We start from the raw sequence: 21,096 nt of genomic DNA on the forward strand, positions 1-21,096 counted from the left end.
ACTGTGCAGCTACAGAAATAACATTAACTTGACAACAATAAACCAGTAAAAGGCAGTAAACCAACAACGACCAACGACCAATGAATAAGCAATAAATAAAAGGAAAGATTCCAAATGAAATGAAATGGATCAGGTAGATACTAGATAGAGTATAGATGTATATTTTCATTTACCTTATAAAGTATTATATTCATTTTGTATATTTTCTTCTAACCACACAAGCATAAAATATAAGCCATGAAATACAAAAAATATTTATACATAATAAAATATTTGAAGAATATAATATACAATCATGCAGGAATAAATAAATGAAGTAATACATGCAACACAAATCTAATAAGAAAGAATGTAAGAGTGCAGTTTGTGTGCATTAAATATAGTTTTACCTTCATGTGTAAGAGCAAATAAATAAAAGAGAAACCAAGGAGAGTGATGGTGGTTAAACTCAGGAGAAAACTATGTGAGGTATGAAGGAGACTCCACCCTGCGTCAAGCCTTTGAAAACAACCACCAAACCGGAAGTAGATGGTACAAATAAAAGCACTTCATCAAATATGTTTAAGAAACAATAACTTATAAAGTAAAATGTCATCATAAAATACACAACACTACATATGTTTAATGTGCTTTGATACAACATCGTAAATACATTTGCTTTTTTTAAGAGAACACTTGTGTTTAGTATTTTTGCGGAAGTCGTGACCGGAAGCTGTGTTTGTGTGTTTGAGTGTCTGAGCGTCAGCTTGACGGAAGTCACCTTTCCCTGATCCCGGAGCAGCAGCCAATCAGCGCGTGTCAGGGACACACGAACGGTGATAATATCCACGGAGCAGGCTGCTCCTGCTGCCGGCCAGGAGGAACAAAGGACCGTCGCTGCCTCTTCTGCCGCCTCACACGCGCCTCCACCGGGCACATTCTTCCGTCCTCGCTCCTGGAGTCACACCTAAGCCACGCTGCCGTGCTCCTGCTGAGGGGAAGAGGAAACTTGGCGCCGCGAGACGCTCGTTGTTTTCTCTCAACGCTGATGCGGAGCAGACGCTCAACGACAGGTTCCTGCGGTAAGTTTGTGTCTCTGTCGTTAGACTAGACCGCGGTGTGGCGAACAAACACCGGGACTAGACCGCGGTGTGGTGAACAAACACCGGGACTGTGGTCGGTCGTTAGACCGCGGTGTGGCGAACAAACACCGGGACTAGACCGCGGTGTGGCGAACAAACACCGGGACTGTGGTCGGTCGTTAGACCGCGGTGTGGTGAACAAACACCGGGACTAGACCGCGGTGTGGCGAACAAACACCGGGACTGTGGTCGGTCGTTAGACCGCGGTGTGGTGAACAAACACCGGGACTAGACCGCGGTGTGGTGAACAAACACCGGGACTGTGGTCGTTCGTTAGACCGCGGTGTGGCGAACAAACACCGGGACTGTGGTCGGTCGTTAGACCGCGGTGTGGTGAACAAACACCGGGACTGTGGTCGGTCGTCGCCGTGTCCACTTCAAACTTTGGTCTTTTGTTGTTTCCTTGACACTGCGCGAGGACAGCGTCAGTTCCAGAGAAACTAAACATAGAACAGTTAAAACTAACGTCTCGTGCTCGTGCTGTTGTGTGTCAGGAAGTGAAAGGACTCGCAGGTGTGTCAGGTTGTGTTTAGATGTCAGTGTGTGTGTGTGTGTGTGTGTTTGAAACACGCTCGTTGTCTTTTCGGGGACATTTAAAAAGAGACACTCAGCGCTGACTACGCTGTTTGCGCCCCCTGCGCCGAGAATCAGCGTGAGACACGGGGAAACATGGCTGCCATCGGCAGCAGGGCCACAAGGAAAAACACACTGAGCCACTTTATAAAAGAATGAGCTTAAAAAACTGTGTTTTGTGGTGTTTGTGTGGTTTTATTAAACCTCTGTAAGTCTACAGAGGTTTAATAAAAGCACGTCCTTTAAGTCACGGCACGTGTTCAATCCACTGCTGCCTCCATCACTTTTCTTCATCCTTCGTGTGGATATGTAGATATTTGACCTCATCGACACAAAGTTGCCATAAAAAGGCAGCAGGAGAGTGAAGGGTTTGCAAACGTGAGGTTTTGGTCAGAAAAAGTCGTCTTGTGGTGAATTAAATGGATCATAGACTTAAGCAGATATAGATTTTATGATGACGTGATTACACTCAGTTTTCCGGTGGTTATTGGTTCAGCACAGTTTGTACACGTCACTTCATTTGTCTCTTTCATGCATAGGTGTGTGTGTGTGTGTGTGTGTGTGTCAGATTGATGTTGTTTCCCAGCTTTGCTGTGACTAAGCACTGGTTGGGATTATTCCAGGTGAGCAAATAAGCGACCTCATGTCCCGGCTGCTTGAAGCTGTTTGACTTCATTCAGTAGCCGTTTGATTTAAAGCTTGTCTGCTATTCAAAGGCTAAATGTTTTGCCTGAAACACACCATCTGCTTTGCCCTCCCGGGCTTTTGGCAGCCGGGCTTCTGTCCATATCAAATGTAATGAGACATTAGTGTGGGTGGACCGTAGCAGATGGTGAGACGGAGGACAGGACTGGACGCTAGGCTAACTGTTGTGATGGTCAAAAGGAAACGCAGTGTTGGAAACGGTTCACCTGAATAATCCAGTGTCTGCCAGCTCATATACTTCCATCATTTCACAGCGATTCACCCCTTCACTCCCATTTCTTACCACCTGTGATCACTGTGACACCTGTTGACCTCCCAGTTGTGGTGTATTTACACCGGCACCAGTCGCCACGGCACCACACGGCTTCGGTTCCATCTCCACTGGGTCTGTGGTGCCGCTCACCAGTCGTGATCACCTGCTGGTAGTTGTTGTTTCCACTCGGCTGTTCTTAAGTTTTATAAATTCTATTTTCTGATATGGTTCTATATTCATTCTGTGTATGTACATGATTGTTTTTGATTATCTTGATAAAGTGAATGAAGCTGAATCTTACACTGAATCAGCTGATTGCTGTAGCCTCTCTGTTTTAGTAGGACAGGGTGGAGCTGTCGTGTCTTTCTCCACCCACTCCCCACATCCTAGTCATGGTGTCTGCAGTGTAACCAACCAACCAACCAACCAACCAACCAACCAACCACGCTCAGACCCTCCGAAGACCGCTAGCTCCTTTAGCTCGGCAGCAACAACAACACATTAAACCACGGCACTTTAATCACACACTGCAGCTGATACACAGCCTCTCTTATTATTGTGCGACTCTCACAATAAGAGCAATAAGTCGCAATATGCAGGTGACAGAGATATTGTCTCAATAAAGAAAGCAGATCCACTTTTCTATGTTGATAAGAGCATTAAAATGAGAAGAAATAATGGGACACAAAGAAATCAAGGGACATTTACAATAGATACAAATGTGCGATTAATTGTGAGTTAACAATGACATTAATGCGATTAATCGTGATGAATTATTTGAATCGTTTGACAGCACTAATATTTAGTGTAACTCTGTGAATGGTTTTCACAGAGGACTCTGCACCACCTGCTGTGTTTCAGTAACACATTCACACGTCTCAGCCGTTCATTCTGTCGTTTCAGTATTTTCTCTATCCATGAAAAACAAATGGTCAACTGCTCGGTACTTTATATGCACACAATAGGGCTGTCAGTTTTTCCAAAAATAAATAAATGAATGAATGAATGAATTTATGGCGAGTCGACCCATAATTCATTAGAATAAATAAATTGACACTTTTCCTGTTTACTTCAGAAATGCTGAATTCTATTTGTATCAGACAATGTTGTTGTTCTCCCTGTCGAGCGGATGATCTGCATATTTGATTTGGCAGAGGTTTTCCTCCTGATAATCCCGGGTTCAGGGCAGTAATAAGGTGCACTGGAGTGTTCAATTAACAATGAGCAGCAGGAATCGGGTGCTTTGCTCAGGGGTACCCCAGTGCTTCACCTGGCGGGGATTCAAATCAGCAACCCCCTGAGTACTAGGGCTGCACTTAATGATTGTTTTCATCATCAATGAATCTGTTGATTTTCTCTGGTTTGGTTCGTAAAATGTTGATCGATGTTTACTAATCCCCTCGTTTAGTTTTGTCCAAAAACCACAATGATTCAGTTTTAATGATTTCTTTGTTGAAAATATTGATAGAAGAGTAATGATGGTTGCGGCCCTACATGTTGTAAAGCCAGTTCCTTCTGCTCGATCAGATAATGACCGTAAATGCATAAAGTTATTTAAGTTTTGAGGGAGAATGGTTTTATTGTTGAACCGTAGCGTTGTAATCCACTGGAGAGATTTGCCACCTGTGTGATTGTGTGCCTCGTCCACTCTGTGTCCACTTCCTGCCAACATCGTCCCACACTCACACATGCACAGTGATGAGCTGAGGCTGTTTCAGCCGCCGATGCTGACTCAGTTGAATGTCAATGCTGTGAAAAGCCATTAAAAGCAATGTGGTGATGCTGAGCAGCCAGGATACGTCTGGGATCGTGTGAGGAACCCAGCGCTGCCTCCAGGCTGTGTTTGCCTCCACTGTAATGGAGTCTAATCACTTGAGTGGTACTCACTCATGTTTAGGTGTTCTCCAAGATCATTTAAATGTGTGTTAGTGGCTGAGAGTAATTGTTCTGGTGGATGCTGTTGCACTTTGATGCCCTTTTGTAGTGGCTCACTGAGTTGTTGTTGTTTTTTAAGTGTGGTATAATGCAGGTTACTGACACACACACGCTCGGCTCTGACTGCATCTGTGGCAGGAAGTAGTTCTGTGTCTGACTGAAAACATGGAAAAACAGATTTTAGCGACTTTGCAAACGGTTCACCTTATTAAAGGACTTTCCCATTTAGAGCAACGCAAGTCAACTGCCAACAAAGTGACAAAGAACCCTGAGGTGAATGTGGACACACCCTTACTTTCCATAGAAAGCAAGACGTGAACCAGGGAAAATCACGTCACAGGAAGAACAGGGTGGAGTCTGCATGTGATGAGCTGCTGCTTTTGACTGAAAAATACCTTTGTACACACGGCACTCGAGAGAGGAGAGCGTGTGTCGTTCAGGAGCTTCAATATCACATTTAGGATGGTCTGCCGGACGCTCTGAAGGTTTGACAAAAGTCTTATGTTGTTGGTAATCAATCCCACTTTTTATTATAAATAAATAAATAAATGAATAAATACATTTGGCATAGGGGTTGAATGGTTTACAGTGGGGAGATAAACTGGCATCGTAGACTCAAGTATGCATAGATGTTACTGAGGGTGCTCTACAAGATGATTTTGAATGTGTTTTTAGGGGCGGGTCTAAATATGGACTCGCTGATGTGGTGATGCATATATCGTGCAGTATGATAATCGATACACTAACAGTCTCTGCCAGTTTCTCTCGCCGCGCTTTGTAACGTGACTGAAGCTGAAGAAGAGGGAGTTTCCAGCAGAGAACGCCATGTTAACAGACGCGTTCATCCACATTACATACATGGACTTTATGCACCTTCTTCTCTGAATAAATGCACACATCCTGCCACGTTTTTGTTTTCCTCAGTTACACTGATATCGTGAAGAATTGCATGTGAATGTCTTCTATATTGAGTCTCTCAGAATCGTATTGTGATGTTATTGGTATCGTGGAGCATGTATTGTGTATTGTGAGGTAGCAACACAGAGCCTCTAGTCTCAGTGAAACACAAAACTATTGTTCATCCAAAGACTTGAACTCAAGATGTCAATCACTTTCTTTGAATGAGAATTTTACTTGCATTATTGCACTTTGACGCTCACCCTCGTTACATTTGTCCTCAGATCTTCTGTCTTGTGTGAACAAATCACTTGGTGTAGATTTATGGTTGGTTGTAAAGGATTAGGGCTGGAAAGGGGAAGTGCTCAATTTAACTATTTTCATAATTGATTAATCACGTTTTTTTAAAAATAAGATTCTGAATGTGAATATTTTCTGTAGGGCTACAGCTCATGATTATCTTCATAATCCATTCATTTTTTCATTTGGTTCAGAAAAGTGTTCTCAACCGTCTTGTTTTGTCAAAATGATTCGGTTTCAGTAAAAATAATAATAAATAATTAATCGTTTTATGAAATGTTTTTTCATCATTTCTGACATTTTATGGAACAAGGAGACCAGAGAGAAAATAACCCAAAGACTAATGGATTATAAGAATAAGTTATGGTTGCAGTCCCCAGTGCTTGGTGTGATGTTCCCTCCTGATGGAAACTTCATCAAACACGTGTGTGAACTAAAAAACAATTAAGATTGCCGTCCTCGTGCTTTTCCTCCTTCTGGCACAGTGCACATGTAATTACACCAGAGTACATCACTGCTCATGTTGGCCTGCGCTGCCTGTCGCTGCTGGCTGAATGATGGCTGCTGAACACTGGATTTTCATTCAGTGTCTCAGGCAGATGATGGATGTTTTTCATAGTGTGAGAGCAGAGAGCCGCACAGTGATACCCTGAGATATAGGAGATCTGGATGGTGCAAACAAGGACACATGGAGACTGAGGGGATGGTGTTAGAGCAGAGGGATCAATAACCAGTGGGAGGAAGGTTGTTATTTGGAAATCTTGGTCAACTGAAATTGTACCAGCTTTCAAAACAATGGACTGGTTCTCAGAATTCCATCTCTTGTGCGACATGTACTATTTTGACCTAATAAATGAGGTCACATTAGACCAATGTGTGATTTTAGGTGAGGTGTATTGATGTTATTTCTTTAATTCATGATGTTCCTGTGTTTGCAAGATTATGTAGCTTTTATATTTTGGAATTAAATTCAAGAAGATTTATTTATTTAAGATGTCACACTCCGTGTAACCTGAAAAGGTTTGAGTGTGTGACATACCTTGGTTCACTTAACACAAAACTGAAGCCTTCATGTTCTGTTATGCTGTAATGGTGTCAATCAAAACTCTACAGACATTAGTCTGTGCATTGCATTCACTCAAAGTCTCTTTTTCTGAGTAATTTATTTCTGATTTACTGAATAATTTTTCTGCTGAGTTTAGAGCGCATTTGAAACAAACACATTCATTCCTTTATTGAGAGTTCGATTACTTACTTTAATCAAGTTTTACTTTGATCTGGGTTGAAGACACTGGGAGATAGTCCTGTCTTTAAGTCACATAGATGGTATTACCATTAGTTTGTCGACGCAGGCACCTGAGGACTTTGCAGGTGTTCAGAAGGAAAGCTTATTCAGATCTGCTAGACAGGATCAGTTGGACAGATATGGATCTCCCCGGATACAAGATGATGCATTTGAAATGCATTCAGGCTACGTGGTGACTCGAGACCATCAGGAGACTGCTGAAGATATGGGAGTCACTTGCAGGTTGGAGGCTCTCGCCTATTACTGTAATTACTCTGAAAACTGGGATAAAAAAATTAACTCTGAAAAACAGAAAAAATGATTAAAAAAAACAAACCAAAAAATTAATTACAAAAATGTAATAATACAAAAAAATCTTGGACAATAAGAATCATAATTTTTACATGAATCCCTTTTTTGGACACCAACTAAGGACTGCTGACTTCTTGCTAATTTTCCTTAAACACAATAATTATGGTTAATTTGAATATTTGTTCTTAATTTGAGGTTTAAAACGATCCTCAAATGTATCCAGTAATGTTCATGCTACATAAGTAAGTTAGAAACAGCTTCCATCTCTTTATTACATGGAGAACTGTGCAATTTACTCCAAAGGAAAAAGAGAAAACTCCGTTTTCTGGCATAAACGACATCACACTTTAAACGCTCGACCTAATCTGAACGAGGTGAAGTTAAATCTGACCTGGAAGCAGGAAGTTACCTCTTCAGTGTTCAAAACCAGACACCACCAGTGTTCCTGCGGTAACAATATACTATTCAAAACAGAGGGCCCTCACCACTGGTTCACTGTGAGGTCAGTGTCCACATACACACAACTCCTTTGACCTCTGACGACCTCTCGCTGCTTAAAAAATAAATAAATAAATATATATATATATATATATATATACACACAATGCTTTATATGTATTGAAGTGCGTGCGTGATTAATGTAGTTATTATGGTAAATATAAGTTATTGTGTAGCAGACATGGACATGGACATTGAATTTGATGAACCCCATGTATTTCTCCTCCTCTCTGTTCTGGGTTTGTATCTGATGCCTTCACACTGGTCTCAGATTGGTTCAGAGTTTACGCTAGAAAATATTTTTGTCGGTCTGAACCATGTGTTAAACACACAGGAAATGTAAAACATGCCAGGACTATAAGACCCCGGTGAGTTTTTTTAATTAATAAAAACCAACTGTGGTAAATCTAGTGACCTTCTGTCATAAACTTTAATTCTTAACGAGAAGGAAATGCAAAATTCTCCCCCACGTCTAACTGTATTTGCTGCTGCTGCCAGAGAGTCGGACACACACACACACACACACACACACACACACAATCCTCATCAATGTTGTGACTCTGTCCTCGGTGAGACGGCGTCTTTGGACTGTTTTGATTCAGTAAGAATCCGTGTTCCACAGGATTCTTGCGATCCAGACGTGGGAATTCTGCGATATTTATGCTTCTACACATTTTATTAGTGAAGTTGTCAGTGGTTGGTGAGGCCATATCTCTGCCCTGTGACTCAAGTGATTTGTCACTTTTGATTGGCTAACACGTTTCCCCTGATGAGCTTCATCCATTTTGCAGCATATCCAGTTGCTGGTAAATGTGCTGCAGGTTTAGTGGAGGACATGTGTCAGTGAGCGAGACACTGTGTGTCCTTCACTGCCATCTTGTCCTGAATTTGTGATGGACTCCAGATTTTAACGATGCATTTTTTGGGCAATTTTCAGACGGATGATTTTTTTTTGGTGATTATTTCAAACGTGTCCTTTATTATGCACCTTACCAGGAAAGAGTGAGAGCACGAGGTCCTTGTCACCACAGGAGGAATTAAAACGATGGCAAATCTCACAGGTTGATTCCTGTATCCACATATATCTTATATATCGGGATACAGCCTAAACATAACCACATATTATTTATTAGCCACATCGCCCCGCTCTAAATTCGTGCTACCAGTTGTACTTGTCCATTTATTCTTTCTCATTCCATCGTTATTTCATTCAAACTGTCCTTGTACGAGTGAACATCTTCTCTTGTGGCTGCGTTTTCTGCCCACATACGACTGACTCAGACACTGGAAGTGATTGGATGCTTGAGAAATACAGGTAGAAGAGTCAGAAATAAGTGAGGGCTGTGGTCTCCCAGGGGCCCCCTGCTGATGAATGCTTTCACCTGCTTTTCCCCCTCAACCATCATTAAAAATGTCAGATCATTAAAAACTGCAGTTCATAACTCCCCCTCCCTCACTGATGCGACATCATCTCTTTTTTATTTCTTGTCTTGTTAGTAAACGTATGAAACTGCGAGTGTTTGAGTTAAATTGAAATAATATTTCAGATCGTCCTGTTTTTTTCGTCCAATGTTTTTTTTTTAATCGGTGGATAGTGTGGGACAATTCATCAGTTCTTACCATAAATCAGTATTTAGTTTTTTTTAATGATAATGCATTTGTTTCACTCCTTTCGCTGCTGCACCACACATGCTGAAGGCTTAGCTGGAGAAGTACCTGTGGTAATAACTTTAAGCAGAAAACACAGACCAGTGCCAATCATTTATGCAGATACTGTCCCCACACACACACACACACACACACACACACACACACACACACACACACACACACACACACACTAGACATCTGACTGTGAGCAGAGCAAGAAGCCGCTTCAGAGACAAAACAAAAGAGAAAACGTTGCACATCGCAATGACGATGCTCAAACGATATATCGTGCAGCACTACTGTCATTTTTAACTGATGTGACAGATAAACGTTATACTTTTTGTGGATTAGCATACAAATCTATAATGTCGTATTGTGACTTGTGTATCGTGATATCGTATTGTGACTTATATCGTGATAATGTCGTATTGTGACTTGTGTATCGTGATAATATCGTATTGTGACTTATATCGTGATATTATCATATTGTGACTTGTGTATCGTGATAATATCGTATTGTGACTTGTATCATGATAATATCGTATTGTGACTTGTGTATCGTGATAATATCGTATTGTGACTTATATCGTGATAATATCGTATTTTCTTAACACTGTTGTAAGTAATGCTAGCAGCTCACCTGATTTAATGTTATGGCTTTTCCCGGCATTACAGACCAATGCCTGCTTTACACTGTGTTCTCATTAGTCAATTAATACAGACTTGTTTTTATTGGCTAGAGTTTCTTAACAAACTGCTCTCCATTCATATCAGTCAGACAATCTCCTATTGAAAACCAGTGTAAGACATGTGTCTTTTTAAATAAATGTTTTATCCCTTTATCCAACAACAGTTGCTTGCTTGTTTTTTCCACAAATACTTGGATGAACAACATGCACAGACTTAGCTTGTGTTGCACTTTCACAGTAAAACTTAAAAAAAAAAAAAGTGACCTGAATGTGTGTGTGTGTGTGTGACTCTCAGCAAACATGGAGCACAGATTATAAAGTCTTTATCACCCACCTGTCTAACGGCACTCTGGGCCTAATTATGGGGGAATAACTGAGTAACCTCATTATTTGTAGTGTACAATTATACCACTATGAAAGTGTCTGTGTGTTTTTATTCACTCATGGACCCTAAAGGCTTCTTGTATTATTTTTTTCTTGCAAGTAATCACCTCCTACATTTGCTAATGGCAGACGGGGGACACCATCTCATTGGTGTTTTAATGTTTGTGGAGTAGTCATCTTAAAATTTGATGAACATTAAGGTTACACTGACTCATGAATATTTAAAAGAATATATCGGGGGACGTTGGACTCGACACAAATGTTTTCAGAGAAAACAACGAAAAAATCAGAGCTCAGAGAAATCCGTTAGGATTTAATCCGATTTTACTTATTTTCGATTGCTGCTGTTTTTCCTCCTTCTTATTATGAGCTTTAAAACTAGTGGTGCAACGGATCATCATTGATCCGTTTGATCCGATCAATATCTTCGGTTCGGCACACACGTGATCCGGTGATTAATTTATGAAAAAAAAAAAGTTGTGCGCACACACAGCGTGGTCATGGCGAGCGGAGGAACGGAGGAGCTTGAACGCCCCGCGTCATTTAAATCCCCTGTATGGGAGCATTTTGAATTTCCTGTCAAATATAATGACGAAGGAAAGAGGTTAGTGGATAAAACCGTGACGGTGTGTAGAAAGCCACATGACAGTGGAAACACATCAAGCATGACCACGCATTTGAAGCGACATCATCCCGGTGTTTCACTGACAGGAGTGAAAACGAAGGCTGCTCAACAACCGCTTATCACTGCAGCATTTAAGCAGCCCCTTGTTGCACAAGCTGACCGGGCTAAAGCCATCACAAACGCTATCAGTGTGTTTATAGGTGCAGACATGAGGCCATATTTGGTTGTGCAAAACGAGGGCTTTAAACACATGCTGAAAGTGCTTGAGGGATGATCCGATCCGTGAGTCTGATCCGTAGAACGATCCGATCCGTGAGTCTGATCCGCAGAACGATCCGATCCGTGAGTCTGATCCGTAGAACGATCCGATCCGTGAGTCTGATCCGCAGAACGATCCGATCCGTGAGTCTGATCCGCAGAACGATCCGATCCGTGAGTTTTTTTGATCCGTTGCACCCCTATTTAAAACTGATGTGGTTGCCGCTTGTTTTTTTTACGGGTCCAGTCTGTAAAAACGGGCCTCAGATGGCTGCTTGGACCTGGTTGTGATGAAGGGCTGCCATTAATTGTCAACTCATTTTATAATAATTATATAATCCATTAATCAAATGGTTTTCTTTTATAATTAAAAAAATGTTCAGCTTCTTTCAAATGAACATGTTCTGGTTTATTTGCTCCATACAGCAAAGAAATCGTTAAAACAAGACGTTGAAGAACATCATCATTTCCACATTTATCAACACGTTCTGACACTTTAGGGACCAAACGATTGCTCGATCAATCAAGGAAATAATCGACAGATTAATCAGTTATGAAAAGCTGGAATTTTGTCTCGGGAATCTGTTCAGACAGAAAATGAACAATAATCCGTATTTAATGGTTTATTAAACTTGTACGTGATTCTGTGTGCATTGTGGAAATCATAGGGCCCCAACATCAGTGTTGATGGGGCTCTTTGCATCTATAATTCAAAGCCTTATGTCAATTGTGCCGTTGAGTGTTCAGTGTAGGAGCTCATCAAGTTTCTCTGGCGACTATTCTCTGGAATATTAGTGTACCTTTTTTCCTTGACTGCACTGCAGAGCAGCCTTACATCATGTCCCACAAGCCGCACGTCGGCCGCTTAATAATACAACAGCGTCTCGCGTGTCCCAGCATCACCCTTGTTAAAACTAAACAACCTTTGCTGCTTGTCTTTCCAGAGACGACCGGAGCTGTGATGTTCTGACCCGTGTCCTGTCAACAAGGCAGAGATGCACCTCCCACAAGACGCCTGCACGCCGATGGATTAAAGAGGTTTGTTTCCACCCCCAAAGCAGACTCATCTCGTCCTTCATTACATACTTCAGTTACACACTTCCATTCACATTCAAAGCTAAGCATTGTGTTGAGGGAAATCGGTGGTGACTGAGGTGGTTAACTGTGTGCTCACTAAGTGAAGACTGAAAACACGACGACCTCAACAAAAAACACAGTGCTGACGAGGCGTGGAACTGGTATTGAGCTGCGGCTCGTTGTTCACGAGAAGACGGACTGACGGATCTCAGTGATCGACCTCAGGCCGTAGAAACCTGAGCACGCTACCTGTAGATGCAGAGAAACTGATCCAAGGTGGTCGCTAAATATTTAATCCATGATAATGTCGGTTAGGTTTGGCTTCGGTTTCCCCGGTGGACGCCTAAGGCACTCACCTGTGCTGCAGACACAGGCTGGCTGACCCATGTCTGTGTCTGAATGTCAGAATACAGAAGTCAAACGTTACAGGCCACGTTTTTGTGATTGTGTGAAGCACGGGTAGAAAGTCAGTACAGGTTATGGATATTGTTGTATTATGATAACCTATACACTAAATAATCAATAATAATAAAATATTCACTTTTAAGAAGCTGAGAAAAACTCTAACACTTTCATTAATTTCACTTTCACTTTCATTCATTGTTGTAGTCCTAGGCCAGTGTTTCCCACACTTGTGTATGGGGAGCCACATGAATGAATGAATGAATGATCTATAAATTGCTGTATTTGCAACTCGTGTGCATTTGTTAGTCAAAAGTGAGTTAATGGAAGGACTTTTTTACACTCACTTCATATCAGTGGGATTTCCTTGCGTAACGTAGACAGGTTACCCTGTAACGTCTGCCTGAATGGTAACAGTAGCAGTGTTTGTGCTCTGAAGAAGCTTCTCTCTCAGAGGGCTGGCTTTGGCGTCTACTTCCAACACATGGTTGCCAACAGAGTCATCGTCTGAGTAAATGGAGACACGGAGACGGCGAACTGGTCCTCAGCTGCTGGGTGTGTCTTTGTCCAAGGAGCAGGAAGTCATTTAGACAAATAGGTCACTTATTGACAAGTCTACTACCTTGGCAAGTCACCCGCGTCCTTCACTGCAGACGGAAGGTGGCTGTTGTTGATGTTTTTTTAGGGTTAGTGTGTGTGTTTGTTTGTTGCCATTTGTTGCCCCTTGTTGCCCCTCGTGTTCATAATTAGTTTCGTATCGTGCTTCATGTGCAGGGTGCGTTATATTTCACATCCTAATTATTGCCACTTTTGTCCTGTTGTGCAAAGACTGTAAAAGAAAATGTGCTTTCACGTCATTGTCTTTAAAGGTCTCTAATAACAGAAGAAGATGTCCTGTCTCTTTTTCAAAGAGTCGTGAGAGAGGTCAGAATACTGTCTGCTGGATGACAAACGAACCAAACCTATTTTTACTTGAATAAACAATACACATCAGTGATTGTTCCACACACAGTCGGCTGCACATCCACAGCTCGCCTGTGTGTGTGTGTGTGTGTGCCACGCTCACAGGGTTGATAAATATGCACACAAATCATCTCTGACTTTCAAAGAGTAGCCTGTAAACACGGCATCGTTTCAGGAAATCTGTCCGTCGGCTGTCGTACATATGCCAGGACGTTGTACACATCAATTATTATAATAATAATAATAACAATAATATATATATCTCTTTATGTTTTGATTCAACGCTCACAAACACATGAGAATTCTTGTATTTATTATCCCACAATATACAGTACATTGCAAAAACAATTTGCATTGTAATTTTTATTCCAAATGAATATATGTGGATATACAATTTGTGTGTGTGTGTGCGTGTGTGGACTTTTGCCGTTCTCTAGAATCACACAGTCGGCGTGTCTGTAAGAGAGTGTGTGTGTGTGTGTTCTCTCACTGCTTGGGAAATACTTTGAGTGAGCTTCCACACCAAGCCCTCATCTCTCCTTCTCTCCCTCCTCTCTTCCCCTTCTCTCCCTCCTCTCCTCCCCTCATCCCTCCTTCTCTCCCTCCTCTCTTCCCCTTCTCTCCCTCCTTTCCTCCCCTCATCTCTCCTTCTCTCCCTCCTCTCTTCCCCTTCTCTCCCTCCTTTCCTCCCCTCATCCCTACTTCTCTCCCTCCTTTCCTCCCCTCATCCCTCCTTCTCTCCCTCCTCTCTTCCCCTTCTCTCCCTCCTTCTCTCTCCCTCCTCTCTTCCCCTTCTCTCCCTCCTCTCCTCCCCTCATCCCTCCTTCTCTCCCTCCTCTCTTCCCGTCCTCCCTCCTCCTCTCCCTCCAGCAGCTGTTTTCCAGTCTTGACTGGGAACTGGAGCCAGGCTGTTTTTTCTTTTCTTTCTCCCATCCCTGCGTCACATGCAGGAACTCGCCGACCTAACAACAAACAAACGAGCACTCTCTCTTTTTCCCCCGTCTGTTGGTCCTTCTGTGGCCTGTCTCACACTCATCTGTCTGTTGACTGTGTACTTACCTCATTCTGGAGCAAGTCTTCTCACTCTGTCCCTGTTGGCTGCTGCTGTTGCGTGTTCAGTGTTCACATTGCCGTGTGAGAGCTGCCTGAGTGCTCGGGGGAAATGCTTTCATGGTAAGATGTGTCTCTTCTCACAGGCCAAGTCTGTCTCTTGACCTCTTGTGTCTTCTGTCTGTCTGAGACATTTTCCGTCTCACTCTGTTGGGAAGACGGTTGCTGGGCTCATTCTTTCTTCTCTGGTGTTTTACCGCCGTGGTGACGGCTCATAAAAGTCTCACGGTGTCTTAAAATGAATGCCATCAAACCTGCTGAAGGGTTAGGGTTAGTATAGCGGCATTAATCTAAACTTCCTCTTGTGTGATGTTAACGGCACAGTATTGGTATCTGCCGATATTGGCTTTAAAGTGTGTTCTCAGATATCAGCAACAAGCCAATATCTCCTGATGGGGAAATAATGATTAAAAGTGTTTAAACTGAATAAGCTGCTACCGCCTTGGCTTCAAAGCTTACACCCTCTTTAGCTATTATTTTTATTATTATTTGCACTGTAAAGAAAATGTATCCTCTGCAACATGAGTATGAAAAATATTTAAAGGAGACATATTATACTCTATTTCCCCAAGTTAAAATAGTTCCCTGGTGTCCTAATGAACATGTCAGTGACATGCTTTGGTCAAAATACCATAAGGATGAAGCATCATAGCAGTTCAATAACCCTGCCAAACCCGCCCCTTTCAGAACGCTCGGTTTTGTGCATGGTCCCTTTATATGCAAATGAGACACAGGCAAACACACACCCACTTCCAGGGGGTTTCTGGTTTGTCCTTTTTACTGCACTCACTCAATCAGCTCCTGTTCCCTCCCCTCATTCCTCTCCCCCTCCCTCCACTAGTTCTCTGACAATATCAACATGGCAGCGAGAGTGTCGTCACAGGAAGTGACGTCCAACACAAGGATCAAGCCGAACACTGACCAACTGTAAATCAGTTAAAAACACTTAGGGACAGCACCGCTGATCACTGTATGTGACTGTATCAGACTGAGTCTGTGCTCAAGGGGAAGCCACACTATGTAGATCAGTGGTGTGAAGTACACCAGCCAACACTAATGTAGATATATGTGGGACCTATGGTGTATTAGTGTATTATTAGTAATGAGGACCATTATACTACTGTTTAACATTAGAATTAACATTAGAAGTTAAATGGTGGGTCATTCTTCAAATCGTCTGGCTATTGAACAGAAACTCAAATTATATTCAAAATCAAAGAATATCTGTCAGAAAAATTCATTTGGTTAAAATTAATCAAATATTTTCTGCAAATGATTCAGTCCCAGCTCCAGCTTAGAAAAAATTAAAGATGTTATTGAACAATGACATTTAAATTTAGATTTAGATTTTTTTATGTTAATTTCACATCAATTGAATGTAAAAATGTATTATTTACGTGTGAAGATGAAAAGATGAGATTAATCACAACAAATCATGTGACCCCCCCCCGCTCACTTTTACATTTGAGTGCCCTTAACTCAATGCATCTGGTTGTTTAATTATGCATCATTAAATAGTGTTTCCAAAGAAGAATTTTCATAGTCTGATGAAAGTTTTACCCTCATAAATCATCTCACTTTAGTTTTTAGTCGATACATGAGGAATTATCCGTTAAGTGGTGGACAGCTGCAGTGAGATAAATAATCCTTTAATTTGCGTGGAAGTGTGTCCATGTGTCATCCCCGGTGGCATTAAATGACACTGGGTCACTTGTGTCACATTGATTCATTCATCATTTTTGTCTCTTTTCACCTCCTCGCACCTCGTCGTACCAGGAACTCCTCCCATTCTCATCTAATGTGCTCGCTCATTGCTGGAGCTGTTGCGTTTCTCTAGATTACAGAAGTGCCTTGAGATAATGTATGTTGTGATTTGTTGAATTGAAACTTAAGCTTCTTCCGACTCGAGCATCGCAGGCATTTACTTAACGTCTGAAATATTCTCCAGACTTTGCCGTTGACATAAAGATGACTGCAGGAAGTTGTGAGACTCATTCACAACAGCAGGACAATCTCTGGTTGATATGAGTTTGAAGTTTGCTGAATTCTCACATGAGCTCACTTAGTACTTTATTCCCACTGGTCCAAAAAATCTGTTTAATCCTGAGTATAAATGGGCTTTTCACCAATGGGAATTGGGAGCATTTACTCCTGGGTCAAATTACGGCAATTTTTATTTTTAATCATCTTCAGCTTCAATCAACATAAATGGGAACATGAAACCAGGATAAATGTGCACATGTTTTTATCTGCTCTACTTTTCTAGTGAAGCTAAAATGTGCATTCATCTTCTAATTAATAATTGTTTACTAAATCAATATTTTTAATAATGAACTATTATATGTTCTGGTTTGTTGGCTCCATACAACCATTTAAATCATATTGGTTTGTGGACATTTGAGAGCATTATCTTTACCAGGTTTTACTATTTAAAACTTGGGTTAGAGCTCTTAGTCAATCAGATCATCTAAATAATGATTTGAACAGAGACCAGAGTCAAAGATGTCACTGAGAGATCATCACTGTCTCTCCTCTGCATGTAACCAAACCATCTCAACCTTGACTATCTTTCTTTATTTCCAAACTGTTCAGCCTGAGCTGTTCATGTCTGATGAAGTCCATCCTGGTCACTCCCAGATAAGTCTCAGCACCATTCAGCCCCGCCTCCTCCTGTCTTAGAGACAGTGCCACTGTCTCTAAGCCTTACATCATAGCAGGTCTCACGACCCTCTTGTAGACCTTCACTATCCGTCTGTCACACATCACCCCCGCCTGCACTCTGCCTGCGCTCTCTTCTTCACTCTCTCTTCACTTCAAATGTCTCTTCTCTTCCACAAACTTTACATTTCATGTTTAATGCAGCGACTTGTTACACTTGTGGCTTCTGTGAATAAATAGGAAGGGGTCTATTTTCCTTGGAAAACTCTGCTCTCTGTATCCACAAAGACATTTTGGCTAATGAGGGTAGACTACACCGTAATTAGCAGAAGGCGCAATGCTATCATCTATTAATCGGTTTTCATCTGCTGTTCAGTGCCGCTTCTTCTACTCGCCCCTAGTGGATAATTTAGGAACTGCATTTTATTAAAAAAAAGTGTTCATTTTTCATGTGTGGGCCGGATTGGGTGTTTGACACCCCTGCTTAATCCTAGTCTAATCTAGACAAGTCTAAAAATGGCAGAGCCATCTGTGCTAAAGAGGGAAAAGATTGAGAATCGAATCGTGACCTTCAAATTGAAAATCAAATCGAGGATTTGGAGAATTGTGACGCCCCTACGAATAATGTATCGTGTAATATTTAATCATGTTTTCGGTCATTTTACCATTGAATATAAAAGCAAAATATTCATACAGTATGTTCTTTTCTCATGTCAGGAAAATAAAGTTAAAAGCACATAAAATAAAAGTAAATTAATTATATTAAATTCTTTTCACCTTTTTATTTACTAACATTAAACTAATTATTGTTCATCATCATCATCATCATCATCATCATCATCATCATCATCATCATCCTCCGTCACGGGGGCAGCAGTTTCACCAAGGGACCCCAAACTTCCCTTCCCCGAGCCACAGTGACCAACTCTGACTGAGGGATCCCGAGGTGTTCCCAGGCCAGAGTGGAGATGTAATCTCTCCACCTTGTTCTAGGTCTACCTCGAGGCCTCCTCCCAGCTAATTATTGTTATTATTATTATTGATCAATATCTGATCATATTACGTGATTTAGTTTAGATTTGTATTTGAACATAAAATGCCTTCATCTTGTTGGTTTCTCACATACTTGGTGACTCATAAACAACATCTGCTGGTGTTTAATTTCCTGCCTCCCCTTGTGAATCAAACACTTTTGTTTACTTTCTGAAGAAGAGTCATGTGGAGACGTCTCCTAAGAAACTATAGGAGGAGTAAGACCAACATTTGAAGGATTCTTTATTGAGATTGGTACATTTGGTACATACAGGGGGTTTCTCTCAGGGAAATTACACATTTGGAAATGCAAAGGTTTTAAGGTCTGCATGTTGTGAAAGCTCAGCATGTCCATTACTCTCTCTTTTATAGACTCATAAAATATGAATTGCAGTACATTGTGTTTGCTTGGAGAAGGGATTGGCTAAAAAGTGGGAGTATACACACTGCAGGAGTGCGAATCCTCCCCATGTTGGTGTGTGTCAGCTCATGTCCACATTGCTGCAATTTTGTTGTGTACACAGTTTGTTTTTAAAATGACTGGCACGGTATTAAAGCAGAACTATGCAGGATTTTCACCATCATTTAGCAGCTCCCTGTCTCAGGGCTCCAGAGTGCGACCAACGTTTTTAAGAGTGCACCTAACAATCTTTCTAGGTCGCACTGATGCACCTGACGCTGAAAATGTAGCTTTCTTTTGATGGCACATCATCTCTGTGTTCGCCTGTAACCGATCTCACACTCATGGTAGGATCCTATCGTGGTCTAAACCAATCTGATTGGCTGTGGTACTTTTCACTGCTCTAACTTGAGTGTGTTTGCGTGTGACCCAGTGTTGCCAACTTAGCGACTTTGTCACTAAATCCGCCGACTTTTCAACTCCTTGTGACTTTTTTTGTCAAAAGCGACTAGTGACAAATCTAGCCACTTTTTTGAGACTTTTCTGGTGTTTGAAGACTTTTTCTGGTGTTTGGAGACTTTTGTGGTGTTTGGAGACTTTTTCTGGTGTTTGGAGACTTTTTCTTGTGTTTGGAGACTTTTGTGGTGTTTGGAGACTTTTTCTGGTGTTTGGAGACCTTTTCTGGTGTTTGGAGACCTTTTGTGGTGTTTGGAGACTTTTTCTGGTGTTTGGAGACCTTTTCTGGTGTTTGGAGACTTTTGTGGCGTTTGGAGACTTTTGTGGCGTTTGGAGACTTTTTCTGGTGTTTGGAGACTTTTTCTGGTGTTTGGAGACCTTTTCTGGTGTTTGGAGACTTTTGTGGCGTTTGGAGACTTTTTCTGGTGTTTGGAGACCTTTTCTGGTGTTTGGAGACCTTTTGTGGAGTTTGGAGACTTTTTCTGGTGTTTGGAGACTTTTCTGGTGTTTGGAGACTTTTGTGGCGTTTGGAGACTTTTGTGGTGTTTGGAGACTTTTTCTGGTGTTTGGAGACTTTTTCTGGTGTTTGGAGATTCTCACTTGAAAGCACGTATCGCTCTGCAGTTACTCTCCCAGCTGCATTTCAGTGTCGGGCAGTAATACTTTTTATATTTAATCGTGCTTCAAATAAAGTCAAGCATTTCTCTTCACCTTATTCTTGTTTAAAGGTCGTTCACATTATAGGAAAGTTGGAGAGAAATGGAAAAGGTGACCGTATGGCGTTAAAGGCCAAGCAATGAAACATTTGGGTGCACCTAAATTTTGTGTTGCTACTAAAAAAAAAGAAAAAAAAGTTCGGTGCACCAGTGAAGCCAATGCAAAAAGTGAGTCTGGAGCCGTATGTTGTTGTTGTTGCAGAGTTTTCTCTACATACATTCTACTGTTACAGCCTCACAACGTCACAGGTGAGAAGCTCATACTGAACAAAGCCACTCTGACATTTGCTGTCTCTCAACCTTGAACATGACATGAGTGGACTAATAATTATGTGACGTTGTTAACGTCCTCTCTATCCCAGTGTGTTATGCACCACAGTGTCACTCCTTCCACCCTATGACTGGTTACTTCACGTCCTCATGGAAAACTCTGCCTTTTACTATTCACTTTATCATACATATATTATTATATTTTTTATGTATGCAGCAAAGAAGCCAGCTTTAATTGGGTGCCTTTTATACTGAAACCTAACGACTCATTCATAAATGAAGGATATTTCTGCCAAATGCACCACAAGTTATTCAAACACTATCACGTTGATATAAACATACTATGACCCTGGAGACATGCCTCCTGTCCACTTATTTTTCTGTTATTTTTCCACTCGGTGTATATAATTTGTTCTTGAAGTCTAAGACCAGTGGACAAAGCTGAACATGCGTCTGTATGCGATTGGATTGACCCAGTACCAATGAGACCAATGATCCAGATGATGCAGATTGACAGAAAACGTGTC

The 21,096-nt window shown here is 41.5% G+C and overlaps 1 protein-coding gene across 2 annotated transcripts in view; it reads left to right on the plus strand.

Moving 5' to 3' along the window:
* The first annotated feature begins 783 nt into the window (after positions 1-783).
* LOC131463115 (SPRY domain-containing SOCS box protein 4-like) overlaps positions 784-21,096 on the plus strand; it is a 32,822-nt gene continuing 12,509 nt past the window's right edge. Inside the window, exons 1-2 of one of the 2 annotated variants that reach the window (XM_058634812.1) lie at positions 784-1,061; positions 12,430-12,523. The gene's annotated coding sequence lies outside the window, so the exon portion shown is untranslated. Of the gene's footprint in view, positions 1,062-12,429; positions 12,524-14,919; positions 15,101-21,096 lie in introns of those variants that run through there. The other variant, XM_058634813.1, reaches the window with a different exon arrangement.

Source organism: Solea solea, chromosome 7 (genome assembly GCF_958295425.1).
Source record: "Solea solea chromosome 7, fSolSol10.1, whole genome shotgun sequence".
Lineage (NCBI taxonomy): Eukaryota > Metazoa > Chordata > Actinopteri > Pleuronectiformes > Soleidae > Solea > Solea solea.